Genomic DNA, 21,337 nt, shown 5'->3' on the forward strand with positions numbered 1-21,337 from the left:
GAGAGTGAAAAAGCTCGCTTAAAACAGCATTCAAAAACTAAAATCATGGCATTTGATCCTGTTACTGCATAGCAAATAGAAGGGGAAACAGTGACAGATTTTATTGTCTTGGGTTCCAAAATCACTGCAGATGGTGACCACAGTCATGAAATTAAAACACTGGTTCCTTGGGAAAAAATCAATGAGAAACCTAGATAGTGTATTAAAAAGCAGAGACATCACTTTGCCAATAAAAGTTTGGATAGTCAATGCTATTGTTTTTCCAGTAGTCATATATAGATGTGAGAGTTGGACCATGAAGAAGACTGAGTGCCAAAGAACTGATGTTTTCAAATTGTGGTGCTGGAGAAGATTCTTGAGAGTTCCTTGAATAGCAAGGAGATCAAACCAGTCAATCCTAAAGAAAATCAACCCTGAATATTCATCAAAAAGACTGATGCTGAAGCTCCAATACTTTAGCCACCTGATACAAAGAGCTGACTCTGGAAAAGATTGAGGGCAGTAGTGGAAGGGGGTGGCCAGAGGAAGAGATGGTTAGATGCCATCACAGACTCAGTGGGCATGAGTTTGAGCAAACTCCAGAGACCATGAAGGACTGGAAAGCCTAGCAAGTTGCAGTCCATGGGGCCGCAAAGAGTCAGACATGACTTACTTACATGAACAATAGCAACTCTCTCTCTCTCTCTCTATATATATATATATACACATGTATGTATGTATGTATGTATGTATGTATACACACACACACACACATATACACATGGACTTCCCTGATATCTCAGGTGGTAAAGAATCCACCTGCAAGGCAGGAGATCCTGTCTCAATTCCTGGGTCGGGAAGATCTGCTGGAGAAGGGATAGACTACCTACTCCAGTATTTTTGGGCTTCCCTTGTGACTCGCTGGTAAGAAACCACCTGCAATGCAGGAGACCTGGGTTTGATCCCTGAGTTGAGAAGATACCTTGGAGAAGGGAAAGGCTACCCACTCCAGTATTCTGGCCTGGAGAATTCCATGGATGGCCCATGGTGTCACAAAAAGTTGGACATGACTTATTGACTGAAGAACAGCAACAGTATACACACACACACACACACACACACACATACACATATATAAAAAATGGACTATTATTCAGCCATAACAAAGTGAAGCAGAACTAAAGAGCCTCTTGATGAAAGTAAAAGAGAAGAATGAAAAAGTTGGCTTAAAGCTCAAGATTCAGAAAACTAAGATCATGACATCCAGTCCCATCACTTCATGGCAAATAGATGGGGAAACAGTGGAAACAGTGGCTGACTATTTTTCTGGGCTCCAAAATCACTGCGGATGGTGATTGCAACCATGAAATTAAAAGACGCTTACTCCTTGGAAGGAAAGTTATGACCAACCTAGACAGCATATTGAAAAGCAGAGACATTACTTTGTCAACAAAGGTCCATCTAGTCAAGGCTATGGTTTTTCCAGTAGTCATGTATGGATGTGAGGGTTGGACTATAAAGAAAGCTGAGCACCGAAGAATTGGTGCTTTTGAACTGTGGTGTTGGAGGAGACTCTAGAGAGTCCCTTGGACTGCAAGGAGATCCAACCAGTCCATCCTAAAGGAGATCAGTCCTGGGTGTTCACTGGTAGGACTGATGTTGAAGTAGAAACTCCAATACTTTGGCCACCTGATGCGAAGAGCTGACTCATTTGAGAAGACCCTGATGCTGGGAAAGATTGAGGGCAGGAGAAGGGGACAACAGAGGATGAGATGGTTGGATGACATCACTGACTCAATGGACATGGGTTTGGGTGGACTCTGGGAGTTGGTGATGGACAGGGAGGCCTGGCGTGCTGCAGTTCATGGGCCTGCAAAGAGTTGGACACGACTGAGTGACTGAACTGAACTGATTCAGCATAAAAAAGAAGGAAATCCTACCATATAAAATAATATAGATGTACCTTGAATTCATTATGCCAAGTGAACAAATAAAGACAAATACTGTAAACCTAAGTTAATCTCAGTTATATGTGAAATCTTAAAAAAACAAACTCGTAGAAACAGAGAGCAGACTGGTCGTTACCAGAGGTGGGAGGTCAGAATCGGGTGCTAAGCTGATAAGAGAGCAGATCTTAAAAGTTCTCATCACAAGAGAAATATATAACTATGTGAGGTGATGAATATTAACTAAACTTATTGACATGATCATTTGGCAATATATACATAGATCAATGTGTTATATGCTTTAAATGAATGCAGTGTTTATGTCAATTATATCTCAGTAAGGCTGGGAAAATTTTCAGTAATAAGCCCTATAGCAATAGTAATCAATTAGAAAATGTTATGGAGATATATAAATTATAACAAAAACTATGCAGTGCTAGAAATAAATTTAATTGCCAAATATACAATATTTTTCTAGAGAAAAATCACAAAACATCTCTGAAATACATAAAAGAAGATAGTAATAGATCTTTTAACAATGTTATATCTCCTCAAACTGACCTATAAAATCAATGTAATTGTAATAAATTTTCCAACAGAATTTTTTTTAAGTGCTTTATTTTTAAAAATTTTTTTTCATTTATTTTTATTAGTTGGAGGCTAATTACTTTACAATATTGTAGTGGGTTTTAATTTTTTTTTAAAGTGGGCAAACCTGTTCTAAAATTTGTATGTTGAGGTATATATCCAATGATAACCAAAACAAACCAATCAGCAAACAATAGGAAAATGGGAAATGAGCATCTGGGCAATTCATAAAGAACAAAACTTATAAAGGGGTTCTCAATCTTATTAGTAATCTGATAAATCCACCTTTAAGCAACCATCCAAAAATTGCCATTTTAAGTGCTCTGGATTGACAGAAGTTAAAAACAGTAACAATACTAAGGGTTGGAAATGATGTGGGGACATTAGATGGGGTGCAACTTATGATGGAAGTGAAAGAGGTACAACCATTTTGAGCAACAATGTGCCAACACCTAATAAATCTGGAAGATGGCTATAGGTTAATATCTAGCCAGATTTGCAAATTTGCCCACTTGCTAAAATGCATTTGTAATCCTCAAATCAGTGCCTATATTGCTTTCACAGTCACTTGTAGATGAAGAGCGGCAGAAGTTTGCATCCCTTCATATGCACAGTCCCAGCTGAGGCCACAACAAGGTGACACTCTGCCTTGAGAAATGGAATATTTTCTTCTACATCAGTAAACAATGGATGTCATAGTCATCAGCAATTACAGCTACTTTGGCTAGTGAGCTGGTGAGCCCTGTGGAACTCAGGATGCTGTGAAAACACAGGATAATTTCCCCAGTTAGCTGAAGTACGTATCAAAGGAATTATTTCAGTGAGCACAGACTCTTAGATCTTTCCATACAGAGAAAAGCACTGAATTCCTTAACTTGGGATATCTGATTTTCTTTAATTAACAATAATATTTTGATGTTCAGACTACCTGCCCTTTGTTGTAAAATTTCTGTTTAACCTGGCTCCTTCTTGCCTCCTCAGAGCAGTTCTCTCAGGGTCACTTGAGTTGCTGTCTCCTGGGCTTGAAGTCCTAAAAGTCTCCACTGAGTAAAACATAACTCAGCTTTTAGGTTGTGAATATTTTTGAAGTCCACTGCCTTCTTGTTTTGTTTGCAAATGAGTGTCCTTCCAGTCATGGTCATTTTGTGTGTGTGTGTGAATTTTGTTGGTGATTTCACTTTTAAAATGCTCCCCGCCCCCCCCCCGGCCAATATATGCTGAAGTGCTGTCTCGTGTTCCTAAATTCAGAAAGGCTTGCTTGTGTTAAATATCCTTTGGTTAGCCATGAGTCACAGTGCTTTTGGCTGTGAGTTCAACATCAGTGAATCAGTAGCACATATATAAGGTGTCTTGAAACAGAAATACACATAAAACAAGAATTGATTGACAAAAATATTGTGACCAGAGGTTTTCAGGGATCTAACCCTGTGTTTCCTCTAGGAGCAGTAAGTACAGTTCAGTTCAGTTCAGTCGCTCAGTCATGTCTGACTCTTTGAGACCCCCTGAATCGCAGCACGCCAGGCCTCCCTGTGCATCACCAACTCCCTGAGTTTACTCAAACTTATGTCCATCGAGTCGGTGATGCCATCCAGCCATCTCATCCTCTGTCATCCCCTTCTCCTCCTGCCCCCAATCCCTCCCAGCATCAGGGTCTTTTCTAGTGAGTCAATTCGCATGAGGTGGCCAAGGTATTGGAGTTTCCCCCTCAGCATCAGTCCTTCCAATGAGCACCCAGGACTGATCTCCTTTAGGATGGACTGGTTGGATCTCCTTGCAGTCCAAGGGACTCTCAAGAGTCTTCAATATCTGCTAATTCAGTGTTTGCAGTACTTTATAAAACACAACTACTGCAAATAACAAGAATTAACTATAAATCACAGAGAAACTCTCATATGTGAATAAAAAGACATGAAGAACATTCATTACTTGTAATGGTGAAAATGTAGATATGACACTGATGTCTTCCATGCAGTGAATGGATGAATGCATTATGGTATATCCTTGCAATGAAACACTCTCATGGTGCTAGCATTTTGGTGGAGAGACATACAAAAAACAGAATAACTATGTAAAGTATATAATTTGTTAAAAGGTAGTGCATGCTGTGGAGGAAAATTAAGTAGAGAAAAATTTCAAGTCCTGCTTTGAAATTTTAAATAATGTGGCCAAGGAATGCCTTCCTGCAAAGATGTAAAGTAATTAATATTTAATATTCTCTTATTTCATAAGATAGAACTTCTAGAATTTATTAAATAATGATTATTAATAGCACATTTTTTTACCCCTGGCTCAGAATCTAGCAAATAATAGGGGATGAATAAATGTTTACATAATGAATGTCTCTGATGTTTCACCTAAATATGATTTTGGTTAATGTCCAATACATCCACATTTCCGTGCTCTAGGAATTTTGCATATTTTTTGCATGTTTTATTATTTCAGTTGGAAGAAATGTTGTAGGTTTTCCTGGCTTTCCTCCATTCTGAGCTGTAGTTCCTTGACTGACATTTTAATGTAAGTGAAGCATTGGGCCTGACATGAATTAACACTCAATAAATGTTTTTTAATTGAATTAATGAAGAAACAGAGAGGGGGGAAGGGAATACAATGTTTACCTTGATTTTTAATTTTTAAACACTCATGTATTTTTTAACTAAGCCTCTTTTTCTCCTTTTGCCATGAGCTTTGCAGATGGTAGGGGTGGGCTTAGCCAAGGGAACTAGTATTTGTTCAGCTACAAGTATATTCTAAGTACAGAGTGCAATCCTTCATATGTAATCATAACAAAACCCTGCAAGGCTGATATTATTTCTACAGAAAAAGAAATAGTTTCAAAGAGATTATACAAATTTCTCAATGTGACACAACCTGAATCATAGCAGAGCTGGATATTCCAACCTAGTTGGTCTAACACCAAAACCTGCTGTTTCCTTCACATAATGGTGCTGGTCCCTAGAAACATATCAGAGTGTTCAGAACTGTCTGTGTTCTTTTGTTTGCTTTTTCCTCCGTTGGCATTTTATACTCAGCATTGCCATGCCAAAGCATATCAGCATATAGGGAAAAATCACTTCTTGTTTTCAATTTAATAAATACTTAGAGCTCCTACATTGATTATTTTCAATATTTTATAAAAAATATGACCTTCTCAACATGATGAAAGGCATTGATAAAAAACCCACAGCTAACATCATGCTCAGTGGTGAGAGATTTAGTTTTCCCCTTAAGGTGGGGAACAGACAAGGATGCCCGCTTTTACCACTGATATCCAACATTGTACTGGAAGTTGTAGCCAGAGAAATGTTTTAGGAAAATAAATGGCAATGAAATTGAAATGAAAAAAGTAAAATTATCTCAATTTGCATATGATATGATCCTGTATATCTCAAAGAATCTACAAAAAAAAACTGTTAGAGCTAATAAATTTAGCAAAGTTGCAGCATGCAAGATCAACACACAAAAACCAGTTGTGTTTTTAAACTCCAGCCATGAGAAATCTGAAAAGGAAATTAAGGAGTCAATTTCATTTACTATCCCCGCAAAGAGTACAATACCCAGGAATGAACTTAGCCAAAGATGCTAAAGACCTGTGTGGTATAAAACATTGCTGAAAGAAATTAAAGAAAACTTATATAAATGGAAAGATATCTATGTTTATGGATTAGAAGACTTATTCAGATATCAGTATGACTCACAGTAATCTATAGATTCAGTGTCATCCCTATCAAAATTTCATTTTTGGCAGAAATGTAAAAGCTGATCTTCAGATTCATTTGGAATTGTAATATCCCTCAAATAGCCCAAAAAATCTTGAAAAACACGCACAGCTTCTTGATTTCAAAATTTACTACAAAGCTTCAATAGTTAAAAGTGTGATACTGGTACAAAGATAAACTTATGGCATAGTGGAATAGAATTGAGAGTTCAGATATGATTTCATACCAAATTATGGTATATTCATGCAATAGAATATTATTTAGTCATAAAAAGGGATTAAATACTGATATGTGTTGCAAAGCAGATGAACCTCCAAAACCTCAAGTTAAGTACAAGAAGTTAGACACAAAATGACAAATATTGTATGATTCCATTAATATGAAATCTTTAGAATTGAGAATTTCATAGAGAGAGATTACAGATTGGTGGTTACCAGGGGCTGAGTAAAGTTGGGAGTAGGGAGAAACCATTTAATGAATAAGAGGTTTTGTAAGTGATGGAAATGTCTTAGAACTAGATAGAGAAGATAATTTCTACAAAACTTTGAAGATACTAAATGACACTGAATTATTCTCTTCAAAATGGTTGATTTCATTGAATGTGATTTTCATCCCAATAAATTACTTTTTTTAAGTCATGACCAACCTCAGAGATTCCAGTAGGTCTGAGATGGGTATCGACTCTGTTTTGTAAACATAGCACTAGTGGTTCAGATATATACCAAAGGTTGTGAACTTTTGGCCTCCATGCCACCAGTGTCCTGGGATCTTTTACAGCATTATCTCCTTATCTCATTCCTGTTCTCATTTAACTCTCCTAGGACCTGACTCTATGGGTTATATTCGCTATGTGTGTGTCAGTTTTGGTCCTCCAATAAGAAGTTGCCAAGATGGAATTAGACATTGGAGAGATTTATTTGTGGGAAATAACTGCAAAGAATAAAGGAGAAAGAAAACAGATTTGGTGTAAAAGGCTTTCAGAGTATGATGCAAGTCTGATGCCTGTGAAAGGGGAACCGGAAGGAAGAGGGCTTGAGGAGGAAAAGTCTCAGACTTCAATGCAGCCCTGAGAAATGCTCATCTAGGCAATAAGATCCCCAGAGTAGATTGCCTATCAGAGGAATTCTCAGGATGGAATGGCCCATCTCTTGTACCTGAATTATTCCCTTTCATTGGCGAGGAGCAGCCCTGGGAGGGAGTGGTCTCAGGGATGGATGCTGCTGAATATTTGAGTATAAGGCACCTGGAGAATGTCCACCAACCAACCTTCTTGCAGCAGGTTTTCTTGAAAGATCTGAGTACAACACGTCCACCACCACCAATAGCATGATACTGGGAAAGTCTCGTAATCGCTCTGAACCTTATTTGCAAAATGGAGTTCATGTCATCTCCATCACAGGTTTATGTGAAGACAAAATGATATAAGTAAAAGTCCTGGTGAGGTATTTGGAGTGAATATAAGTGACTGACAGTCCTTCCTTTTCCCATCATACATGTGAGCAAACTGTGGCTGAGAGAAAACTGGCCTTCTTGAAGGTTGCAAACCTTGTGAGTAGCAGATGCAAGATTAAAACCCAGCTTGACTTCATGTCCTACACATGTTCTATTTAATAGTATAGTTATACAAGATTTTTATTCCAGTACCTGGAACTGGGATCTACATGAACTTTCAGTAAAGCTGTCTGTGGAGACACATCTGCCAGCTCTGGGTGTGCAATACATACTTTTTCTTTATTTCTTCATGTCCTCCTTTCCATTGGCACATCACAGAAAAGAGCCAAGCATCTTATGTCATCTTTAAAGAGAGTTTTTCTGTTCCTTTCTTGTTTAGATGCCCTTCATTTGTTTTTATGGACTAATTGTGCTGGCTAGGAATTCTGTTACACATGGAATAGAAGTTCTGAGAATGGACATCTTTGTCTTATTCCTGGTCCTAGAGGAAAAGCTTCAAGCTTTTCATTGTTGTGTATGATGATAGCTATGGACTTCTTATATGTGGCCTTTATTATGTTGAGGTATGTTTCTTCTGTTTATATTGTTGAGAATTTTTTATAAAAGGATGTCAGATTTCATCAAATGTGAGATGATCATATGATTCTTTGTTTTATGTGGTGAGTGATTCATGAATTCTGAGGCCTATAGCTCCCAGAGCTGGGTAGTTTGTAATCCAGTCCCTCAGAGACAGCTGTAACAGTTGGGGTGCTAGGTATGGACAGGCTCCTTCCAGGGAGAAGCTCAAAACTTGATTCGAGTTGCAGTGAACCAGGAGAGGTAGTGGGGGATGTGCCCATGAGCTGTTTCAGGCTCATGGGAGGATCCCAGTCTCTTTCCACATTCAGGCTGATTAGAAGCCAGAGCCTTTGGCAGCAGCTGGGAAAGTATGCAATAAATCCAGTCCATGGAGTGACTGGGAGATGGGTATTTTTGCCTTCTCCTTCTTCAGTAAATCTGGAGAGGGTAGCTTCAGGAAGTGCTTATGCAGCTGTTTGAAAACTGGGTGGATTTTTTCCCCTTTGTTTATTATGTTTCTGTGGAACTCATGAACGCTGAGCTCATTGGCTATCGGAACCAGATGACTTGAGGGTCCATGTCTTGTTTGGCAGCTTCAAAAGTATGGACAATCTCCTTGGACCCTTGGTTTTGCTGTTGAAACTAGGTGGAGAAAGTATCCTTTCAGGCTCCCAGGAGGATCCAAGTCAGCCCTAAAATTCAGGCTGATTAGAAGCTAAACCGTCAGGCAGCAGCTAGGAGAGTATTGTAATCAAATCTCTTTCAAGAAAAAACTGGGAGTTGGGCGTTTTTGTTTGTTCCTACGCTGAACCTGGAGGGGATGTCCAAAAGGAGTGCTTCTGTTCTTTGTTTGCTACAGTCCTGTGGGACTTTGAAATTCAAACCTCACTTGCTATCAGAGCTGGGTGATTTTGTTGTCCATTCCTCAAGTGATGGCTTTAAAAGTTGGTACACTCCATGTGTGGCCCAAACCCTTTGTTTCTCATAGAGAAGCTGTCGGCTTTCTTCTCAACTGTATGGTATTGTGCTTAGGGCAGAGATCATGGTGAGAACCTGTTTCAGTCTTTCCTATGCGTTTCAATGTGGGCATTTTCTCAGTTGTCTGATGCCCAGGAGTCACTCAACTTCTTTTTGGATTTTCCTCAGAGGGAAGTGATCCATGTATAGCTGTATATTTAGTGCATCTGTAGGAGGAGGCTAAGTCAGGAGCCTCCTAGATCATCATCTTGGTCAGCCCTTCATTTCCGTCACCAGAAACAATTAATAGTGACAAGTAAATATACTGACTCTTTCCCTTCTTTCTGGCTTTTCTCTTTTATAACTTTATTTGAATAATTAATATTATCTTTCTTATTAACTTTGTACTATGAAATATGCCTTTATTTTTCTTAATTGATATATCAGTTTTAAATGACATGTGGCATGTTTTTTTTCTGTCAGATGCTCGACAGAGCAGACAACACTTTTTGTTTGTTTGTTTTTAAAGGCGGCTAACTTTTACTTATTTATTTACTTAATTTTGGCTGAACTAGGTCTGGGCCTTCACTGCAGCCTGCAGGCTTTCTCTAGTTGTGGATGGGGGTGGGGGCTTCTCTCTACTTGCAGCATGTAGGCTCTGTTGTGCCACAGCATGTGGAATCGTCCCAGACCAAGGATCGAGCCTGTGACCCCTGGTGGATTCTTAACCACTGGACCACCAGCATAGTCCTAGATAGCATATTTTCTTTATCTCCCAATTTCTTTCCTCTTTGCTCCATCATATTTCTGTTATTTACCTAATTTATGTGATCAAGATGTTGATAGATAAATTTTGTTTTGGCATCTTAATTCTCACTTAGTTTTTGTCTTAGTTGGAGAGTTAAATACCTTCAATGTTCCTTTGCCATAGTTTCTTCAGTCATTTTGTAATTGGTTTGTCTTCTAGTATTTCCTCAAGAAAATCTCAGAAGTACAACATACCTAGAAGTTGCAAAGTGCTAGTCAATGACCTTTATACCTAAGGTATCAGTTCAGTTCAGTTCAGTCGCTCAGTCATGTCCGACTCTGCGACCCCATGAACTGCAGCACGCCAGGCCTCCCTGTTGATTACCAACTCCCGGAGTTCACCCAAACCCATGTCTACTGTGTTAGTGATGCCATCCAACCATTTCATCCTCCTGACCTCAATCTTTCCCAACATCAGGGTCTTTTCAAATGAGTCAGCTCTCCACATCAGGTGGCCAAAGTATTGGAGTTTCAGCTTCAACATCAGTCCTTCCAATGAACACTCAGGACTCATCTACTTTAGGATGGACTGGTTGGATCTCCTTGCAGTCCAAGGGACTCTCTAGAGTCTTCTCCAACACCACAGTTCAAAAGCATCAATTCTTCTGGGCTCAGTTTTCTTTATAGTCCAATTCTCACATCCATACATGATTACTGGAAAAACCATAGCCTTGACTAGATGGACATTTGTTGGCAAAGTAATGTCTCTGCTTTTTAATATTCTGTCTAGGTTGGTCATAACTTTCCTTCCAAGGAGCAGGCATCTTTAAATTTCATGGCTGCAATCAACATCTGCAGTGATTTAGGAGCCCAAAAAAATAAAGTCAGCCACTGTTTCCACTGTTTCCCCATCTATTTGGCATGAAGCAATGGGACTGGATGCCAAGATCTTAGTTTTCTTAATCTTGAGCTTTAAGCCAACTTTTTCACTTTCTACTTTCCCTTTCATCAAGAGGCTCTTTAGTTCTTCTTCACTTTCTGCCATAAGGGTGGTGTCATCTGCATATCTGAGGTTATTGATATTTCTCCTGGCAATCTTGATTCCAGCTTGTGCTTCCTCCAGCCCAGCATTTCTCATGATGTACTGTGCATAGAAGTTAAATAAGCAGGGTGACAATATATAGCCTTGACGTACTCCTTTCCCTATTTGGAACCAGTCTGTTGTTCCATGTCCAGTTCTAACTGTTGCTTCCTGACCTGCGTAGTGATTTCTCAGGAGGCAGGTCAGGTGGTCTGGTATGCCCATCTCTTTCAGAATTTTCCACAGTTTATTGTGATCCACACAGTCAAAGGCTTTGGCATAGTCAGTAAAGCAGAAATAGATGTTTTTCTGGAACTCTCTTGCTTTTTCGATGATCCAGTGGATGTTGGCAATTTGATCTCTGGTTCCTCTGCCTTTTCTAAAACCAGCTTGAACATCTGGAAGTTCATGGTTCACGTGTTGCTGAAGCCTGGCTTGGAGAATTTTGAGCATTACTTTACTAGCGTGTGAGATGAGTGCAATTATGTGGTAGTTTGAGCATTCTTTGGCATTACCTTTTTTTGGATTGGAATGAAAACTGACCTTTTCTAGTCCTGTGGCTGCTGCTGAGTTTTCCAAATTTGCTGACATATTGAGTGCAGCACTTTCACAGCATCATCTTTTAGGATTTGAAATAGCTCAACTGGAATTCCATCTCCTCCACTAGCTTTGTTCATAGTGATGCTTCCTGAGGCCCACCTGACTTCACATTCCAGGATGTTCGGCTCTAGATGAGTGGAATTGATCACACCTTTGTGAAACCTAAAGTATAGTTTGGCTATGCTTGAAATCCTTGGCTTATCATTTCATTCTTTCAGAACCTTGTAAGTGCTACTACATTGTGTTCAGTGTAGAATTTCTCTGTAGAGAAATCTAATGCCAGTCTGATTTATCCTCCATAGTTATCCTACATAGTTGTTCAAATAGTTACTTAAAGTATGATAACTTCACTGGGATATGTCTTTGTTGTTGTTCTTTAGTCACTCAGTTGTGTCTGACTCTGCAACCCTGTGATCTGCAGCATGCCAGGCCTCCCTGTCCTTCAGCATGTTCTGGAGCTTACTCAAAGTCATGTCCATTTTGTCAGTGATGCCACTCAACCATCTCATCCTGTATTGTCCCCTTCTCCTCCTGTCTTCAATCTTTCCCAGCGTCAAGGTCTTTTCCAATGAATTGGCTCTTCATATCAGGTGGCCAAAGCATTGGAACTTCAGCTTCAGCGTCAGTCCTTCCAGTGAATATTCAGGGTTGATTTTCTTTAGGATTGACTTGTTTGATCTCCTATGTCCAAGGGACTCTGAAGAGTCTTCTCCAGCACCACAGTTTGAAGGCCTCAATTCTTTGGCTCTCAGCCTCTTTTATTGTCTGTGACAATAGACAGATGGATAATGATTGCATTAATATACAATGGAATATTACTCAACCATAAAAATAATGAAATTTTGTCATGGCTTTGACTATACAGATTTTTTGTAGGCAAAGTAATGTCTCCACTTTTTAATATGCTCTCTAGGTTTGTCACAGCTTTTCTTCCAAGGAGCAAGTGTCTTTTAATTCCATGGCTGCACACAATGATTTTGGAGCCCCCCCCCAAATATATATTTTTATTGTCTATTTTTGTATAAATTTCCAATACATGTACTATACTTTTGATAAATATATTGAAACATTTTATTTCAGGTAACTTTTCTTAATCATATTTAAATTAGTTTTACTGTGTCTTTTTTTAGTTTTCATCCAGTTTTATAAGTAGGGAAATGAACATTTGCAAGTTGGCTTTTTTTTTTCTTTTCACATAATTTTTATTGTTTGTCTAATCCCTAATTCATTTTTGTGGCTTTTTTCAGTTTTGATTCTTGTTTTTTTTTTTGTTTTCTTTTAAATATCTGGTGTCTGTTCAATTCCTGTGCTCTCTGTGATGTCTCCTATTCTCATGTTCTTTCAAATTGCATCTTTATATCTGTGATTATTTTTTCCTCTGCTTATTTCCCAGGTTCTGCCAGTTAATTTTTTCTTGTTTTTTCCATCTTTTTTCTAAGATTATTTTATTAAAATTATTATGATTTGTTGTAAAATATCTTAATCACAGTTTTGATATGCCTATGACACTTTCTGATGTCTATTTTTTGTCTTAGCAAGTTTTTTCTCCCCTTTTCCACATTTTCTGTGCATCATGTCTGTGCCAATTCACTTTCAAACCATTGAAGTATAGTTGGCTTACAGTGTTCTCTTTGTTTCAGATATACAACATGGTGATTCAGTATTTTTATAGATTATACTCTATTTAAAGGCATTGCAAGATAATGACATTTCCCTAAGCTTACAATATATTCTCATTGCTTATTTACTTTATACAGAGTAGTTTATGTCTCTTAATCCTCCACCCCATCTTCCCCCTCCCCCCTTACTTTTCCCCGCTGGTAACTCCTAGTTTATTCTCTATATCTGTGGAATCTGTTTCTGTTTTGCTATATACATTCTTTTGTTTTAATTTTTAGATTCCACCTGTAAGTGATAACATACAGTATTTGTCTTTTTCTGTGTGACTTATTTCATTAAGTTCTCTCAGTTAATCCATGTTGTTGAAAATGACAAAATTTCATTCTTTTTATGGCTGAGTAATATTCCATTGTACATTTATGCAATCTTTTTCCATTTGTCTGTTGATGGACACAAGTTGCTTCACTTTGTTGACTATTGTAAATAAGGTGTCCATGAAAATTGCAATGCATGTAGTCTTTTTAAATTTGCGTTTGCATTTTATTTAGATATATACCTCGAGTGAAATTATTCTATCATATAGTAGTTCTGTGAACTTCCCTCTTGGCTCAATGGTAAAAAATTGGCCTGTCAATGAAGGAGATGTATATTTGATCCTTGGGTTGGGAAGATCCCTGAAGAAGGAAATGGCAACCTACTCCCAATTTCTTGCCTAGGAAATCCTCTAAGGACAGAGGAAACTGGTGGGCTACAGTACATGGGATCACAAAAGAGTTGGACATGACTTAGTGACTAAACAAAACAACAACAATAGTAATTCTGTTTTTAATTTTTTTTTGGACCCTCCATACTGTTCTCTGTAGTGGCTGTGCCAATTTACATTTACATTTCCACCAGCAGTGTGGGAGGGTTTCCTTTCCAGCATTTATTGTTAGTAGACTTTTTAATGATGGCCATTCTTACTGGTGTGAGGTGATACCTTATTGTAGTTTTTTTTTCCTCTGATAATTAATGATGTTAAGTAATTATTTCATATGTCTGTTGGCTATCTGTATATCTTTTTGGAAAATATTGAAAGGTTGTTACTGAATGATAAAACACTGGGATTTCTTGGCCTCAAGAGGAGAAGATTCAATCTGGGGCCAGAGACGAGGCTGGATCGCTCAGAGCTTTTGTGTAATAAAGTTTTATTAAAGTATAAAGGAGATAGAGAAAGCTTCTGACGTAGGCATCAGAAGGGGGCAGAAAGAGTACCCCCCTGCTAGTCTTCAGCTGGGTGTTATATAGTCACTAGAAGTCTGTTAATGAAAAGAAAGGAATGTCTTAAAACTCAGAATGGCATCAGGCCCCTTGTCCATAAGATGCATTTTGGGATACTCTTGGCACCAGCTGATTCATCCCAGGCCATAAAATGATTGACTTGAATCTTGTAGAAGGGCAGATTACCATACAAATAGTTACGTTTACATAGATTAGGGGAACAATATCTGAGTATAGCATACTGGTTTGTCAAGTAGGTTCTGAGCCATTAGACAGAACTGACTTGAAGACAGAGTCTGGGGTAAACGCATAGCACATTAACATAGCTTAGGACAAACATTTCCATAAGAAAAATGTATTGGGTAACTCAAGGTTTGAGAATAGTTAGCTTCAGGTGAAACCACATATCATGGCAACACAGTATTTTAAGAGAAATCTCCTTTTAAATTTGTATAGAGAAGGAAAAAAATATCGCTAGTTTGTTTCCTCCTGCCGCTTAAGAGAGATAAAAATGTCTGACACTTGCAGCCTATTTCCTCCATTTGGAGACCCCTGGCCTTCCTGCCTGTTACCCTCTCACTATCTATTTAGGTCTTATGTTCATTTTTAAAATTGGTTTGTTTGCTTTTTTGATACTGAATTATGTGAGCTATTTATATACTGTGGATATTAACCCCTTGTCAATCATATTTGCAAATATTTTTTCCCATTCTTTAGGTTGTCTTTTGTTTATGGTTTCCTTTGCTGTGTAAAAGAGTTTAAATTTAATTAGGTCCCATTTGTTTATTTTTGCTTTTTTTTAGATCAAAAAATATAGTTATGATCTTTGTCAAATGTGTTCTGCCTATGTTCTCTTCTAGGAATTTTATGGTTTCTAGTCTTACATTAAGTCCTAAATCCATTTGGAGTTTATTTTTGTATATGGTGTGAGGAGCTGTTCTAATTTCATTCTTTTTACATGTAGCTGTCGAATTTTCCCAGCACCACTGTCCAGCCTTTTCGTCATTTGTATGTTCTTGCCTCCTTTGTCCTAGATTAATTGACCATAAGTGTGTGGGTTTGTTTCTTGGCTGTCTCTTCTGTTCCATTGATCTATGTGTCTGCCTTTGTGTCAGTGCCATACTGTTTTGGTTATTGTAGGTTTGTAGTATAATCTGAAGTCAGGGAACATGATACCACCAGCTTTTTTCCTTTTGTCTCAAGATTGCTTTGGCACAATTAACCTTTTATTACTCTTAAGTAAGAAAGTTGGATTTTTCTGAGCTAGTTATATGTAGAAATTTCTCTTTGAGGTGGTATGGGTCCAAGGTAAACTTACAAGCATCCCAGTCCAAATATTCTCTCCTTTCCTACTGCTACACAGACCCATTCTAGTGTTTCTTGTGTAATCCCTTCTTATTTTGTCTGAACCAGGCTTAGTAGAACAGGTCTTCTGCTAGCAGCCCTACTCACCCAGCCCACACTGATTATTGCAGAGCCAAGTCATACCTTGCTCTCTTCAGGTGAAGCCCTCACCTTTAAGTGAATTGTTGCTTATCCCTTCAATGCTGAATTCCCTTATCTGTTTATTCACTTTTCACCCCCTAGAAGGCTTCTTCTCAGATGCTTTAACGTGTTTTGACTGTCTCTTTTCTCATGAAAATAGAGTTTGAAGATTTTATTTTTATTTTCTTTATTACTTTTTAAAATGATTTTCATGAGGAAAACAGTAATGTAGACTTACATTGCTATTATCATACTGGAAGTCCTGAATAATATTTCTGCCAAAAACAACATAAAATGCAGTAGGAGGCCCCTAATTATGGAATTCACATTGACTTTCCCCGGCTTTAATCTTTAAAAAGAAATTTATACCCCTCCACTAATCCACACATCTTCTTTACATACTTCTTTCTGTAGTGCATACTTCTTTCTGTAGTGCACTAAACACTACCCCTCCTCTCCAAAACCTGCTTCTAGTTGGTGTTTCTTAGAATTCTTCAAATAATGAACTTCTTTAACTTTTATACTTCTAATGGAAAATTTCCATCCTCTAATTTGCCTAGGTTAATATATGTTTGAATCCCTAAGACAGCACTTTTTCTGTGTCCTTCTCAAGCAGAGTCTATTTATCAAAGCCATGCTGTCATGCCCAGTCTCCTTACTACACCCTTTCTATTACTGAAGGCTTCACTCAATCTTCCTCAGTTCCTTGCTTTCAGCTATCATCCTTGAAAATTGACATCTGCTTGAACATCCCCCAAAGGGCTCAGGCCTCTCATTTTCTTATTTTAATTTTTTCTATCCTCAGTGACCCTTTGTTGTCTTCAACTTTGTTGATCTCATCTGTTATTTATGTTGTTGACTTTGGTGATTAATTCAAAGTGCCCCACCTCCAGTATTGCTAATTCATTCAACCCACTGTCCAACTTATTTGTTCAATTATCTCTCCACAATGATTGTGTGACCACATCAAGATGTCCAGTCTGTTGGTATCTCCAATTTCTCCCTTAACTTCTTCCTGTTTTATTTCCATCCTATCCAGATCATATTTTATTGGCCTTGATTTTTGGAATTTATTTTTATATATGTATATTTATATTTAATTAATTTTATTTTAATTGAAGGATAATTGCTCTACAGAATTTTGCTGTTTTCTATCAAACATGAGCATGAATCAGCCATAGGTATATAGCCCCTCCCTTTTGAACCTCCCTCCCATCTCCTTCCCCATCCTACCCCTCTAGGTAGATACAAAGCTCCTGTTTGAGTTTCCTGAGACATAGAGCAAATTCTCATTGGCTATCTATTTTACATTTGGTAATGTAAGTTTCCATGTTACTCTTTCTATACATTTCACTGTCACCTCCCCTCTCCCCATGTCCATAAGTCTATTCTCTATGTCTTTTTCTCCATTGCTGCCCTACAAATAAATTCTTCAGTACCATTTTTCTAGATTCCATATATATGTGTTAATACACAATATTTATCTTTCTCTTTCTGACTTACTTCACTCTGTATAGTAGGCTCTAGGTTCATCCAACTCATAAGAACTGACTCAAATGTGTTCATTTTTATGTCTGAGTAATATTCCATTGTGTATATGTACCACAACTTCTTTATCCATTCTTCTGTTGAAGGACATCTAGGTTGCTTCCATGATCTAGCTATTGTAAATAGTGCTTCAGTGAACAATCAGATACATGTGTCTTTTTCAATTTTGGTTTCCTCAGGATATATGCCTAGGAGTGGGATTGCTGGGTCATATGATGGTTTTATTCCTAGTTTTTTTTTTAAGGAATCTATACCATCTTCCATAGTGGCTGTATCAGTTGACATTCCCACCAACAGTGAAACAGTGTTCCCTTTTCTTCACACCCTCTCCAGCATTAACTCTTCGTAAACTTTTTGGTGATGGCCATTCTGACTGGTATGAGGTGATATCTCATTGTAGTTTTGATTTGCATTTCTCTAATAGTGAGTATTATGGATGTGAGAGATGGACTGTGAAGAAAGCTGAGTGCCAAAAAATTGATGCTTTTAAACTATGGTGTTGGAGAAGACTCTTGAGAGTCCCTTGGACTGCAAGGAGATCCAACCAGTCCATCCTAAAGGAGATCAGTCCTAGATGTTCATTGAAAGGACTGATGCTGAAGCTGAAACTCCAATACGTTGGCCACCTTATGCGAAGAATTGACTCATTCCAAAAGACCCTGATGCTGGGAGGGATTGGGGGCAGGAGGAGAAGGGGACAACAGAGGATGAGTTGGCTGGATGGCATCACTGACTTGATGGGCATGAGTTTGAGTAAACTCTGGGAGTTGGTGATGGACAGGGAGGCCTGGCTTTCCGCAATTCATGGGGTCACAAAGAGTCGGACACGACTGAGTGACTGAACTGAATGGAACTGAACTGAATAATGAGTAATGTTGAGCATGTTTTTATGTGTTTGTTAGCCTTCTGTATGTCTTCTTTGGAGAAATGTCTGTTTATGTCTTATCCCCACTTTTTGATTAGGTTGACTGTTTTTCTGGTGTTGAGTTGTATGGCTGCTTGTATATTTTGGAAGTTAATGCTTTGTCTGTTGTTTCATTTGCTATTATTTTCTCCCATTCTGAGGATTGTCTTTTCACCACGTTTGTAGTTTCTTTTGCTGTGCAAAAGCTAAGTTTAATCAAGTCCCACTTGTTTATTTTTGTTTTTATTTCCATTAATCTTGGAGGTGGATCATACAGGATCTTGCTTTAATTTATGTCATCAAGTGTTCTGCCTATGTTTTCCCCTAAGAAATTTATAGTTTCTGGTCTTACATTTTGGTCTTTAATCCATTTTCATTTTATCTTTGTGTATGGTATTAGGAAGTATTCTAATTTCATTCTTTTAATGTAGCTGTCCATTTCTTCAAGCATCATTTGTTGAAGAGGCTATCTTTGCCCCATTGTTTACTCTTGCCTCCTTTCTCAAAAACAAGGTATTCATAGGTGCATGAGTTTATTTCTGGGCTTTCTATCTTGTTCTGTTGATGTGTATTTCTGTTTTTGGTCAGTACTATACTGTCTTCATGACTGTAGCTTTGTAGTACAATCTGAAGTCAGGAAGGTTGATTCCTAGAGCTCCATTCTTCTTTCTCAAGACTGCTGTGGCTGTTCAGGGTCTTTTGTGTTCCCATATGACTTGTAAAATTTTTTGTTCTAGTCTGAAAAATATTGTTAATTTGATAGGGATCACATTGAATCTGTAGATTTCATTTAGTCATATAGTCATTTTCACAATATTGATTCTTCCTACCCAGAAATATGGAATATCTCTCCATCTGTTTATGTCATCTTTGATTTCTTTCACTAGTATCATAATTTTCTGTGTATATTTGTCTCCTTAGGTAAGTTTATTCCTACATACTTAATTCTTTTTGTTGCAGTAGTGAATAGGATTGATTCCTTAGTTTTCTTTTTGATTTTCCATTGTTAGCATATAGAATTGCAAGTGATTTCTGTGTATTGATTTTGTATCCTGCAACTTTGCTAAATTCACTGATTAGCTGTAGTAATTTTCTGATAGTATATTTAGGGTTTTCTATATACAGTATCATGTCATCTACAAACAGTGAGAGCTTTATTTCTTTTCTGATCTGGATTTCTTTTCTTTCCTTTTCTTCTCTGATCACTGTAGCTAGGACTTCCAAAACTATGTTGAGTTACAGTGGTGAAAGTGAACACCCTTGTCTTATTCTTGATCTTAGTGGGAATGCTTCCAGGTTTTTACCATTTAGAGTAATGTTTGCTGTGGGCTTATAACCTGTACTATGTTGAGGTAAGTTCCTTCTCTGCCCATTTTTTGAAGAGTTTTCTTCATAAATGGGTGCTAAATTTCTTCAAAGGCTTTTTCTGCATCTATTGAGATTATAATATGGTTTTTATCCTTCAGTTTGTTAATATGCTATATCACATTGTTTCATTTGTGTATATTGAAGAATCCTTGCATCCCTGGAATAAACCCAACTTGATCATGATGTATGAGCATTTTAATGTATTATTGAATTCTGTTTGGTAAAATTTGTTGAGGATATTTGCATCTATATTCATCAGTGATATTGTTCTGTAATTTTCTTTTTTTGTGTTGTCTTTGTCTTGTTTTGGTATCTGGGTGATGGTGGCCTTGTAAAATGAGTTTGGAATTGTTCCTACCTCTGCAGTTTTTTGAAAGAGTTTTAGAAGGATAGTCATTAGCTCTTGTTTAAATGTTTGATAGAATTCTTCTGTGAAGCCATCTGGTCCTGGACTTTTGTTTTTTGGGAGACTTTTGATCACAGCTTCAATCAGTGCTTGTAATTGGGTTATTTATAATTTCTATTTCTTATTGGTTGAGTCTTGGAGAGTGAACCTTTCTAAAATCTGTCTATTTCTTCCATTTCTTCTATCCATTTTATTGCTATATAGTTGTTCATAATAGTCTCTTATAATCCTTTGTATTTCTGCACTGTCTGTTGTAACCTCTCCTTTCTCATTTCTAATTTTGTTGACTTGATTCTTCTCTTTTTTTCTTGATGAAACTAGCTAAAGGTTTGTCAATTTTGTTTATTTTCTCAATGAACCAGCTAGTTTTATTAATTTTTACTGTTGTTTATTTCATTTCTCTTTCATTTATTTCTGCTCTGAACTTTATGATTTCTTTCCTTCTGCTAATTTTGGCATTTTTTTGTTTTTCTTTTTCCAATTGTTTTAGGTGTAAACTTAGGTTGTCTATTCGATGTCTCTCTTGTTTCTTGAGGCAGGATTGTATTGCTATAAACTTCCCTCTTAGAATTACTTTTGCTGCATTCCATAGGTTTTGAGTTGTCATGTTTTCATTGTCATTTGTTTCTAGAAATTTATTTATTTCCCTTTGGATTTCTTTCTTTGGTCTTCCCTTGTGGCTCAGCCTGTAAAGGATTGCCTGAAATGTGGGAGACCTGGGTTCGATTCCTGGGTTGGGAAGATCACCTGGAGAAGAAAAAGGCTACCCACTCCTGTATTCTGGCCTGAAGAATTCCATGGACTGTATAGTCCATGGGGTTGCAAAGAATCAGACATGACTGAGAGACTTTCACTTTCACTTTTGATTTCTTCAGTAACCTGTTCATTATTTAGAAACATATTGTTTGATCTTCATGTGTTTGTGTTTTTTACAGTTTTATTTTTTTTCTTGTAATTGATATCTAGTGTCATAATGTGTGGTCAGAAAAGATACTTGATACGGTTTCAATTTTCTTAAATTTACTGAGGTTTGATTTGTGACTCAAGATGTGATCTCTTCTGGAGAATGTTCCATGTGAACTTGAGAAGAAGGTGTATTCTTCTGTATTTGGATGGAATATC

General features: G+C 37.5%; 1 protein-coding gene across 3 annotated transcripts in view; it reads left to right on the forward strand.

Annotated features, from left to right (window-relative positions):
* CPNE4 (copine 4) overlaps positions 1-21,337 on the forward strand; it is a 689,746-nt gene that overhangs the window by 123,474 nt on the left and 544,935 nt on the right. The window lies entirely within an intron of this gene.

Source organism: Odocoileus virginianus, chromosome 4 (genome assembly GCF_023699985.2).
Source record: "Odocoileus virginianus isolate 20LAN1187 ecotype Illinois chromosome 4, Ovbor_1.2, whole genome shotgun sequence".
Classification (NCBI taxonomy): domain Eukaryota; kingdom Metazoa; phylum Chordata; class Mammalia; order Artiodactyla; family Cervidae; genus Odocoileus; species Odocoileus virginianus.